At 36.6% G+C, this 13,056-nt stretch overlaps 1 protein-coding gene across 2 annotated transcripts in view; it reads left to right on the forward strand.

Annotated features, from left to right (window-relative positions):
* LOC120530360 (lethal(3)malignant brain tumor-like protein 4) overlaps positions 1–13,056 on the forward strand; it is a 478,825-nt gene that overhangs the window by 64,356 nt on the left and 401,413 nt on the right. For both annotated transcript variants that reach the window (XM_039754804.1, XM_039754805.1), the window contains exon 3: positions 6,989–7,077. The gene's annotated coding sequence lies outside the window, so the exon portion shown is untranslated. The remainder of the gene's footprint in view (positions 1–6,988; positions 7,078–13,056) is intronic.

Raw genomic sequence — 13,056 nt, forward strand, 5'->3', positions numbered from 1 at the left:
AGAGGAGAGTTTGGGTTCTTCCAGTTTAGCAGAATAAGTCTGTGTGCCAAAAGTGTAGTGAATGCAATTACAGTTTGTTTGTCTTTCTCCACTTTAAACCCATCTGGAATAACCCCAAACACAGCTGTTAATGAGTTAGGAGGGATTGTGAGACCAAGGCTGTCTGAAAGGTAATTAAAAATTTTGGTCCAGAATGATGTTAATTTGGTGCAGGCCCAGAACATGTGACCCAGTGAGGCTGGGACTTGATTGCAATGTTCGCAGGTTGGATCTTCACCTGGAAACATTTTGGAGAGTTTTAGATGAGACAGATGTGCCTGATATATAATTTTGTAATTGTATGCTTTGCGCATATGGAGCTCGAGTGAATTCTCTGCATTGCTACTTTCCACTCCTTTTCTGATATATTAATTGATAGATGATTTTCCTAGTGTCCTGTTGGATCTTTGAAAGGGAGGGACTGTAAAATAATTTTATATATTGCAGAGATGGTGTCTGATTCCTTGAGATTGAGCAATATTTTTTCCAGCATGGATGAGGGTGCAAGATGAGGAAAATCGGGAAGGTTCTGTTTAACAAAGTTCCTAATTTGAAGATAGTGAAAGAAATGTGTAGCTGGAATATGTAATTGTTCAAAGGATGCAAAGATGTTGTCTATATAAAGATCTCTAAGCAAGTTAATCCCAAATTTTTCCCAGATATTAAAATCTGCATATGTTTGCGAAGGTTGAAAGAGGCGGTTCTCTTGCAGAGGTGCCACAGATAAAAGCTTCTCGATCTTAAAATGCTTTCTACATTGGTTCCATATTCTAAGTGAGTGAAGCACAATTGGGTTATTAGTATATTGCCGATAACTTGTGTTTATTGGGGCACGGAGAAGGGAATATAAAGAAGTACTGCATGATTTTACTTCTTTTGTGGACCAAGCCTATGTATGTTCTTCTATTTGTGTCCAGGTTTTTATCGCTTGTATATTTGCTGCCCAGTAATAAAACTAGAAGTATGGTCGGTCTTTGGATACGTGGATTTTTTGAGTTCCAAATAAATGAGGTTATTGTTGAGTCTAATTGCTTAAAAAATGATTTATTGATATATATTGGATGTTTTGAAATAAAAAGGAGCTTAGGAAGAATATTCATCTTAACAGTGTTAATTCTTCCAGCTAGAGTGAGATGAAGAGTTGACCATATATGCAAGTCTTGTTTAATATTTTCCATGCAGACGAAAATTTTGTTGATAAAGAGCTTTATGTTTACTTGTGATGTTTACCCCGAGGTATTTAAACTGTTCTGCAATGATAAAAGGTAGGGTATCTAATCTAATATTATATGCTTGAGAATTCACTGGAAAGAGTACACTTTTATTCAGATTAATTCTGAGACCAGAGATCTTTTGAAATTCTGTGAGTGCTGTTAAGACTGCAGGCACAGAATTTTCTGGGTCTGATATATACAGTACCATATCATCTGCATATAATGAAATTTTCTGTTCCAGTCCTTCTCTGCTAATCCCCTTTATCTGATCAGTATTTCGACAATGTATTGCCAGTGGTTCAATGGCAATTGCAAACAGTAGCAGTGACAAGGGGCATCCTTGTCTAGTACCACGTTCTAGTTTAAAGTAGTCTGAGCAAATGTTGTTGATGCAAACTGAAGCTTCTGGATTGGTATACAGTAATTTAATCCATGCACAAATGTTCGGGCCAAACCCAAACTTCTCCAATGTAGTAAAAAGGTATTTCCATTCAATCATGTCAAATGCTTTTTCTGCATCCAATGATAATAATATTTCTGGGGTGTTTGATTTAGTTGGTGAGTATATTACATTAAACAGGCGTCAAGATTTGAAGATAAGTGTCGGCCCTAATAAATCCAGTTTGGTCTTGTGATATTACGAGGGAGCACTTTCTCCATCCTTCTAGCTATGATTTTGAGAGTATTTTAACGTCATTATTCAGAAGTGAAATTGGTCTGTATGATGCACATTGTAATAAGTCCTTATTTTGTTTTGGAAAACAGTGATTAGTGCTTGGCGAAAGGTTTGAGGAAGAGTTTGATTGTCTCTGGCTTCTGTAAATGTTTCTAATAGGAGGGGAGCTAGCTGAGCGGAGAATTTCTTGTAAAATTCTGCAGGGTAGCCATCAGGGCCTGCTGCTTTCCACCTTGAGTGACTTTATAGCATCTAGTAATTCTGATAACCAGAGGTTTATCAAGTTCCTCCACACTAAAAGTGTCTATTTGTGGTATCTGTAATGTATCCAGAAATGCATTAGATTGTGTATTGTCTTCTTTAAACTCAGTAGTATATAGGATTTATAGTAGTCTCTGAAAGTGTGCATTATATTTTTGTGTTCGATGATTTTATCTCCGTTCGTGTTGGTGATTACTGGATTGCTATGACTTCTTGCTTGTGAATTTGTTGAGCTAAAAGCTTATTAGCTTTCTCTCATGTTCATAGTAATGATGTCTGGATTTATAAATTAGTTGTTCAGTTTCTTTAGTTGTCAAGAGGTTTAATTCTGAATGTAGAGCCTGCCTTTTCCTATGTAGAGTCTCGCTTGGTAGTCTGGTGTGTTCTTCATCTATTCTAGTAATTTCGCTTTTATCTCTGCTACTTTCTTGGTTTCTAATTTATTTCTGTGGGAAAGATATGAGATAATCTGTCCTCTTAAGAAGGCCTTAAGAGTTTCCCAGAGTATTCCTGCAGAATCTGAGGATGTATTTGTCTCTAGAAGAATTGATTTGTTTGGATATAAATTCTGTACAATTCTCATCTGCTAATAGAAGCGGTTGAGACGCCATCTGCGGGTGAGTGTGTGGGGCTTAGTAATTTAGCTCCAAGATCAGAGGTGCATGGTCAGAAATAACAATAGCATGTATTTGCAAGATTTAATCATAGGCAAGAAGTTATTATCTATAAAGAAGTAATCAATCCTTGAGTAGCAATGATGTACTGGTGAGTAGAAAGAATATGTTCTTGAATTTGGGTTTAAAACCTCCAGGGTCTGATAAGTTGTGATCAGTTATAAACTTTGTAATTATCTTTGCAGTGTTAGATGTCTTCCCCTGTGGAGAAGTCCTATCTAAAGTGGATTTAAACACAATTAAAGTCCCCAGCCATTATAATTTTATGAGTGTTCAGATTGGGAATGGATGCAAATAAATTTTGTATAAATTCCTTATCATCAACATTAGGTGCATAAACATTTATCAAAATCATTTTACAGTTAGATAAGTCTCCCATGACCATCACATATCTCCCTTCAGGATCCAATACTACATCTGATGCTACAAATGGTACTGTTCTATGTATGAGAATTCCCACACCTCTAGTTTTCTTTGTAAAACTAGAATGGAACATTTGGCCAGTCCAGTCTGTTTGCAGCTGGAACTGATCCTTGCTTAGTAAGTGGGTCTCCTGTAAAAATACTATTTTAGCATTTAGACCTGTTAGGTGAGAGAGTACTTTCTTTCTCTTTAATTCGTGATTCAGGCCTTTAACATTACAGCTCACGAAGTTAACTGTCCCATCATGGAGACATTGATTCTGAGTTTTTGATGTCATTTTATAGTCTTAACTGGAAGTGAGACAGCTTCGGCCTTGATTTCCTATTTCCCCAAGAGTTATTGCCATGTAGCCTATTATTACGTTGGTAGTTATAATTATAAAGATTAAAATGATAGATTAGGAATAGATATAGCCTGCTCTTTTTCTCTCCCCCCCTTAAATTTTTTGCCTCCCCACGTGAGGCTAGAACCCACTTCACACAGTCCCGGTCCTCTGACATACCCAGAGACAAAGCACATCCAAAGCAAAACAAGCCCCCACGCAGCGGCGTTTTAGGATTAAACAATAGAGATATCTATTACCAATATAGTCTAAGTACTATATGCATACAATTTAATCATTAGCAAACTGTGAACTTAGAATATATATACAGTGGTGTGAAAAACTATTTGCCCCCTTCCTGATTTCTTATTCTTTTGCATGTTTGTCACACAAAATGTTTCTGATCATCAAACACATTTAACCATTAGTCAAATATAACACAAGTAAACACAAAATGCAGTTTTTAAATGATGGTTTTATTATTTAGGGAGAAAAAATCCAAACCTACATGGCCCTGTGTGAAAAAGTAATTGCCCCCTGAACCTAATAACTGGTTGGGCCACCCTTAGCAGCAATAACTGCAATCAAGCGTTTGGGATAACTTGCAATGAGTCTTTTACTGCGCTCTGGAGGAATTTTGGCCCACTCATCTTTGCAGAATTGTTGTAATTCAGCTTTATTTGAGGTTTTCTAGCATGAACCGCCTTTTTAAGGTCATGCCATAGCATCTCAATTGGATTCAGGTCAGGACTTTGACTAGGCCACTCCAAAGTCTTCATTTTGTTTTTCTTCAGCCATTCAGAGGTGGATTTGCTGGTGTGTTTTGGGTCATTGTCCTGTTGCAGCACCCAAGATCGCTTCAGCTTGAGTTGACGAACAGATGGCCTGACATTCTCCTTCAGGACTTTTTGGTAGACAGTAGAATTCATGGTTCCATCTATCACAGCAAGCCTTCCAGGTCCTGAAGCAGCAAAACAACCCCAGACCATCACACTACCACCACCATATTTTACTGTTGGTATGATGTTCTTTTTCTGAAATGCTGTGTTCCTTTTACGCCAGATGTAACGGGACATTTGCCTTCCAAAAAGTTCAACTTTTGTCTCATCAGTCCACAAGGTATTTTCCCAAAAGTCTTGGCAATCATTGAGATGTTTCTTAGCAAAACTGAGACGAGCCCTAATGTTCTTTTGCTTAACAGTGGTTTGCGTCTTGGAAATCTGCCATACAGGCCGTTTTTTCCCAGTCTCTTTCTTATGGTGGAGTCGTGAACACTGACCTTAATTGAGGCAAGTGAGGCCTGCAGTTCTTTAGCCGTTGTCCTGGGGTCTTTTGTGACCTCTCGGATGAGTCGTCTCTGCGCTCTTGGGGTAATTTTGGTCAGCCGGACACTCCTGGGAAGGTTCACCACTGTTCCATGTTTTTGCCATTTGTGGATAATGGCTCTCACTGTGGTTCGCTGGAGTCCCAAAGCTTTAGAAATGGCTTTATAACCTTTACCAGACTGACAGATCTCAATTACTTCTGTTCTCATTTGTTCCTAAATTTCTTTGGATCTTGGCATGATGTCTAGCTTTTGAGGTGCTTTTGGTCTACTTCTCTGTGTCAGGCAGCTCCTATTGAAGTGATTTCTTGATTGAAACAGGTGTGGCAGTAATCAGGCCTGGGGTGGCTACGGAAATTGAACTCAGGTGTGATACACCACAGTTAGGTTATTTTTGAACAAGGGGGCAATTACTTTTTCACACAGGGCCATGTAGGTTTCTCCCTAAATAATAAAAACCATCATTTAAAAACTGCATTTTGTGTTTACTTGTGTTATATTTGACTAATGGTTAAATGTGTTTGATGATCAGAAACATTTTGTGTGACAAACATGCAAAAGAATAAGAAATCAGGAAGGGGGCAAATAGTTTTTCACACCACTGTAATCTTCAGCAATCTTAGTGTATTAAGATAATACACCTGGATAATAAACCCGGGGAATGGTGTTAGAAAGTGGTCCAGAATAAGCATAATAAGTATTAATGCAATAATAGCAATAACAATAAACCCAAGGGTATGATGTTGAACAGTCTCGTTTAGGGTAGAGAGAAAATAATTTGATAAAAATAAAAAAAAAGTAATTAAGCACAAACATCAATAGCTGTAATTAAAACATAAACAGATAGCGTCCGAGTAATAATGAGTAATAATTAGTATATATAATGATAAAAACCCGTAATTTAAACAAATAGATCAGACAGTAGGTTATTAAACCTTGCCATATCATTAACGGCCATGACTCACTATTATGTATCAGAATAGTTCCGGGATCAGCTTTCTTAATTCCTTTTCTGCTTCTTCCTTGCTAGCTAAGTTTGGCAGGATACAAGAGGCAGTATTTGATATTAGCTTGCTGTAACCGCTGTTTAGTGTTGTAGAAGGCTGCACGTTTAGTAGCTGTTGCTGGAGAGAAATCGGGGAAAATACGAATGTGGTTATTTTCATAAGTAATCTCTTGCTTGTGTCTGAGGAGTGCCATCACCTCTATATTAAATGATAATCTTTAAAAGCGAATAATAAAAGATCTAGGTCTAACGGTATTTGCTATCTCAGAATCTGCTTTAAAGTCCTCTCCAGTTTTTTTAGAAAATAGTACAGCTGCGAATTTCACAGGGTTTGGACTTTCTCTTTCTGGCTTCCATCTTCCAAAGCAGCCAGTCTGTCTTCAAGTTTTTTGCATTCGGAGCTGACAGTTGTTGCTTTTTCTTCAGCACTGGCAGCTAGATTTTTGGCTGTTTCAATCCGAGTTGTGAATGTCTCCCTGACATCCTCCAGTTGATCAGCAAGTGTGCTCAGTTTAACCGAGGTTTCCTGAATGTGCACTTCATGTCATTATTAGTATAACATGGAAAAAGTTTCTGCTTAATGTATGTGTTCAGCATTTCTTGCCTCGATTTTCTTTCATCCTACACTTACCCAGACCGTCTTAGACATGGAACAGACATGAAATGCATGTATTCCAAATAACAATATACTGTATTATTTACCCTATACAACTCTAGAAATCTCACATGCAGATAAGGAGCCTTGGCTTGAGCTGGGAGAACTTTTTGCCGGAGTTGAACTCCGTCAGGGTGGGGGATGGGATAGCAGGCTGCTTGTGCTGATCGACACATTTACAAAACAAACTATGCTGATGGAGAGTTGCGAAGGGATTTAAGGTGGGCTGGGATTATGAGTTTTCTTCGTAGGCTTCAGGGATTCCACTGTTAAATGGTGGCCATCAATTTGATGTTATTTTATTTTATTTTGTATGAAAATGAGTTCAAGTGTGGCTTTTTCTTTTCTAGTAAATGTTTTGTTTGACTTTTTGTGTACATATTTTTTAATACAGAAGGATTCTCGACCTGAAGTGATGTAAAATGAATGAGCAAGGCGAATCTCCTAATGAAGCTTTCATATGACTGATTGTTTATGGTGGAGGTGAGCTGTACAGATTCTACTTACAAATTGTTACTGCTCCTTTTTCCATATAATTGTATTTCATATATAAACATTAAAACAATTTGAGGCAATATCTTTAAAACATAGCTGTGTGTTATAAATCCTGAATTAGAGGGTTTTTTTTTTTAATTGGTAAATGGCTACCTGTGATAAATAAAATGGTTGAATAGCATAGTTAGATAATACAAATGTGCTTTTTGTTTTCCACACATATTTACTTAGTCAATAGTAGGTTTGTTTCCTTGAGCTTAAACATGTCAAAAAAAAATTTGTTCTTGTAAAATGGTTATTATTTCTATGATTTGAAAGTTTTTATTATGCATTTGCGATAGGGTAAAAACTGTGTTTTCTCCCCAATGATAATGACATGCAAAAATGTAAGCAATCAAAAAGAATAACCAATTAATTACCTAGTCTATAGCTATTATGTTTGGTTCTTGGATGGCTAAAGAGGCATGCAGTTTCATTTATTAGCAAGTTCTGAGTTTTAACTGAGCATTTTGAATTTCCTGTGTTTTATACTCTACTCATGCTTTCAAAATAAACCTATGAGGATGCATTTATGAAGCATTTTTAGTGTTTTAATTTTCTCACACATTCTACAAGGGTTTTTCTCTAATTGCATTTTACAGATAACAGACTCATGGAGGTACAGACATGTAATTAAAGTTCTGGGATCCAGTACATTAAAAAACATAACTGTCAGTCAATCATTTTCTAACCCACTTAGTCCCAAACAGGGTCACGGGGTTGCTGAAGTCTATCTCGGCTAGCATAGGGCCAAGGCAAGAGCAAACCCTGGTTAGGGTGTCAGTCCATCGCATGGCATAGTATACAGTAATTGCAGTTCTGTAAACTAACATTATTGAACACAATAAAAGCTTATTAGATGTCTTGGAAAAGCAAAATATGTCAGAAAGAAGAAGTCAGCTTAAATTTTGAGTTCAATAATATACATGGATAAATCTTTGATTAAACTGCCTGTTCAAGTAGCTCAGAGTTTAACATGTTCCATTATTCTTTGGAAAAGTGTTTAATATTATAATAGGAAAACAATTCATATACAATATTTTACTGTTTATACTATTTTAATTTAGCTGTTTATTGCATGCACTAAATAGTGCAGTGTACTTAAAACAGTGAATTAATAACAGAAGTATGAGTATGAAGGAAGCCATTATCCCTAATTAAAGAAAATGATCCTCTGGAGCTCACTTACTTAGTGATTAACCTACCAATATAAATTTGATGCAGTGGACTGCTGCAGGTACTTTTTATTAGAGGAGGGGTTTGTGTAATGATGACATACCTGATTGTGCAATTGTAATCATACTCTGGGAGGTATTAGAAGCTAACTGATTCGCTGTTTACTTTTTGTTTTCTCTTGATGGGAAAAGAGACAAAAATGTATGTATTACACATTTACCACAATCAAGTGAGCCTAATGAGTCCACAGATAAGTAGCTTGAGAAATTCTGTTAATCATCTTTTTGTGTGTATCGCACTGGCAGCATTTTAAATATTTACATTTGTGACAATGTTTGGCTAAAATTGTTTAACGTATGGTTGTAGGTTATTAATATTTAATTGACAATTTCAATGTCAGTCAGTCAGTCAGTCATTATCCAACCCGCTATATCCTAACACAGGGTCACGGGGGGTCTGCTGGAGTCCAACCCCAGCCAGAACAGGGCGCAAGGCAGGAACAAACCCCGGGCAGGGCGCCAGCCTACCGCAGATAATTTCAATGTTTACTTTAAAAATAGAGTAGTGGTTTCAGAGCTCACTGGATTTGAGACTGGTTGTGCTGAGTGGGGGATGAACATATTAGGTTTTCACCCCATTACAGCATTGTGCTAGCTTAGTGGTCATGTTGTGAAGAAGCTCAGCAGTGGCAGTAACAGTTTGTTTGAATGGGTAGGCTGGTAACCCTCCAGTTCATAATATGCTTTAGTTTAGACATTATGAATTAGTATACTTTTGTTTTATTAAACTGTTACTATAATTGGCAGAGACATACATTGATGAGTAACCAGTTCTAATTTTTGTCACACTCTTCCTTCTGCTATATCTTTTTTCATGAAGAATGAAGGGGCAGGGGGCGATGTAGCAGCCTCATGGCTCCAGAGAATGTATATGTGTGTGTTACTAGGGTTCATGTTCTGTACATGAGGGTTTTTTTCCTTGGGTGCATTTCCTCCCTTATATCACAAATGTACATATTGGGTTAATTGGTGGAACTCGGCTTGTTAAGAAAGGGAATGTGTCTTCATACGAGTTTATAGTTAGGTATGTAAGTATTTGGACAGCGACACAATTTTCATAATTTTGGCTCTGTACGTCACCACAATAGATTTGAAAATAAGCTAACATTATGTGATTAAAGTGTAGACGTTCAGCTTTAATTTAAGGGGTGTACCAAAAATATTGTATGAGCCATTTAGGAATTTTCTGCATAGCCCCTCCCATGTTTTGAAATGAGTGTTCGTACGCTGCATGTACATGATGGGGTACATAGGGTGGGGACTTGGGGTTAATATTTCTTCATAATAGTGATGCATACACACAAGATTTTTCTAAAAATGAGTATCTATTTTAAGTGGCTAATATGTCATGAAGCTCATAACCTTCTTAGGAGTGGAGAAGATTAAAGGGCATGTTACATTAATTCTAATTCCCTTTGGTACATAATAAATAATAAGTTTTTTTATTTGCACTTTGTGAATATTCTATTATCACTGCTTTTCTTCAGCTTAGTTCTTGTTAGAGCCCAAAACCTTTTTTATGTTGCTTTTTTTTCTTTCTTGTGTGCATTAACATGAAGGGCCTCTCGAATTCATGGAACAGAAGTCTTCATTCTAAACACCTGCTACATCAGCGTGGTTCCTGCTAAACCCACAGAGTTGGTTGTCACAATATGATAATGAGTGCAATTTGCTAAACTCGAGGCCAAATTTGGCTTTTATGAGGTGTTTACTTTCTCTGTGTGTCTGTGCTGTGTAACATTATAAGATGTTTATAAAAAAAAAAATATAGAAAAAAAAGTGTTAAAATCATTAACTGGTATCTGCTTTTTGGATAATTGTATTATTAGTCTTTTTTAACTTGTACATTCATTTTATATATGTTTAATTTTCTTATTTTTCTTTGTCTTGTGTACCTGCTTTATTCCATTCTAAATACTTGTCTGGGCACATAGATATTGTATTAGCAGAGCATGGTATGAGGCACAGATTGTTCTTTTTTAAGGGTGAATTTGAAGGTGCATGTCAGATGGTCAGAGAATTTAAGACGCAAACCAGAAAGCATGTAGTTTCTAAGAATCTCACTTGGGGCAGAAACTTAAGTGAGATGTAATCTAGAGTCGCAGAAGTACAAAAGGGTAAAGTAAACCACCGGATACAAGGGTTAATAATGAATTCTCAGAAATTTGCCAGGCCTTATCTATAAACAGCCATCCTTATATTTTCAACCTGGATACTCTCTAGTCCTCAGAAGTGCCTTGATAATCCTGTCCATTAGATTCATGAACAAGAGAGAAGGCAGAATAGCCTCATGGTGGAATTCAGTGTTTACATTAAACACATTCAACAGCAAATATTGCAATACTCGTTCCTAATGGCACATAGCAGTAGTCTAGGAAGCTTTATCTCTCAAACCACATCCCACAAAAAATTTAATAGGAAACTTCATCATAAGCTTTTTCCTAATACATAACACAAATGTAGATAGGGTTAGCAAATTCCCATGACCTCTTAAATTAAATACTTGTGGAAGGTAAAACGTTGGTACACTGTTTTTTGCCAGGATGGATTTTGCATTTTCCTCACTTTCTACACAACATTGAGGAGACATGGTAGCCAAGATGCCACCAATATTCAGTGCTTTCAGGATTTCTAGGATGATCTAATCCACCCCACCAGCCTTGTCACTTGTGACCTTTTTAATCAATAGAGTAAGCATTGTTTGGGGTTTGGTCCATCTGTGCGAGAGGGGTCATCACTGAACAGAGCGTATCCACCAAGTTTATTAGTACCTTAATGTTCATTCTACCTTCCTAGCACCACACAATATTCCATTTTTGTCAAGTAAGAACAGTCTGGGTGATGCCTCTCCTTGTTTTTCCAAAGTTGTTGAATGGTTTACTGGAACCTATTTAAAGCTGTCTGACCACCTCCACCTACACTTGAGCTTTAGCTTCACCCACTGCTGTAGCAACTTCTTTTTGGTTTGCTGATATGTCTCTAACAAATCTAGGGACCCTCTTGCTCACATTGTATGGAATACCACGTTCTTAAACTTGTCCACTTCTTTCATCACTGTTATCCAACACTAGGTCCTAGGGATAGCAGTACCTTCCAGTCCTCAGGTCCTTGCTGCCTACAACTTTAACATCTCAGTAGAAACATAAAACCTAAGAAAATCATTAATAACATGTATCATAACCATTTCACAGAGATTGGTTACTTCATACAAAGTTTTAATAGCCTAACATCCAGCAATCAATGCTTTTATAGCACAAGCTACATGCATCAGCTATCAAACAAAAAAGTCACCATTATACACAAAAAGCAAAAATGAAACAAAATTAAGTATGCTTGCAGTCTGCTAACCACACATTACCTTACACAATTGTTTCTCTGATGTTTTACTTGTCAAACTGCTTGTTTAGGTGAATAAATAGTATATCCTCTAAAATTATCTAATGTAGGTTAATGCTGTAAGGTGGCAAGATGTATTTGAGGCACAAAAAGGCATACTTAACACTGTCCTACGTAACAGAAACAGGAAGCACACTTATTGCTAGCTTGTACAACTCTGAATATGGCTCTGTAGATTACCACTGTTTGTAAGCTGCTATATCCAGTACATCCTTTTACCTTGCAATGTGACTTGTTGGTTACACGGGTTATAGCTAAAAAAAATCTTCATGGATTGTCCTGCTGCCACCCCATCTTTGAAATTTGATTGCATAATGTTATCCCATGTGATGCAATTCTGGAGTAATATTTAGACTCTTAGGGAAACTTTTTAAGCTACATAAATTAACTTTCATTAAAACTAAATGGGAATGAAAAATAACATTGATAAGTGATTAATGTATTTTTAAAATAGCAATTTTACTCTGGAACAATTTAAAACGTTTTGTTCCCAGTTTCAATTTCTTTCGGTGAAGTAGTACTTTTCTGTTTTCATTTTTGTTCCATGTAATGTTTTTAACCCCTGTCTAGAACATTAGAACCCTGTATGGTAAAAATTCAGAAAGTTTAATCTTCAGCTTGAAGATAAGGATTGGCTAGAAGTGCTGAGTGACAGAGGATTGTAAACTTACCTTGCAATGGTACTGCTACCATCATTGCCCCCACCTCACCCCAGCCTCCAGTTAAAAGGGTTTAATATGTGCATATATATAACTCTGCAGATGGTGTGCTTCAGTTTGAGTTCACAGTAATATGTCATTTTTAACTTTTCATACATGAAATGAATCCCCACTATGTCAGAATTAATTGCATTCCAACTGTTTTGTTGATTAAAATCAAGAATTTTATTATTTACATTAATGCATGTACTCTGTACAGCTTTATTTTTAAACAGTATGCTGTGTATTTGCTTAAATTAGTGAATGAAAATATTCCAGGGCTTGTTTGAGTGAAATTCCACTTAAATCATCTATGTAACATTGAGAAGTGAATTTAGATTGGCCAATTTTACTTTTTTTTTCTTATTCTTTTTTTCTAGGTGGTTGGAATATTAATTTATGCATCTTTAAATTGTGTATCAAACTCATCTTTTCTGGTATACCACTGACACAAGCTGTTGTGTAAAAGACAGTACTTCTTTTTATAGACAGAATTAGGCAGATTATCAAAATTGTGTCGGAATCCTTTAATGTAAAGTAGCTTGCCTGACTCAGAATCCATGCTTTTTCAACTCTGTTATTATGTCAAACTGCCTAAC

This window comes from Polypterus senegalus, chromosome 5 (genome assembly GCF_016835505.1).
Source record: "Polypterus senegalus isolate Bchr_013 chromosome 5, ASM1683550v1, whole genome shotgun sequence".
Classification (NCBI taxonomy): Eukaryota; Metazoa; Chordata; class Cladistia; order Polypteriformes; family Polypteridae; genus Polypterus; species Polypterus senegalus.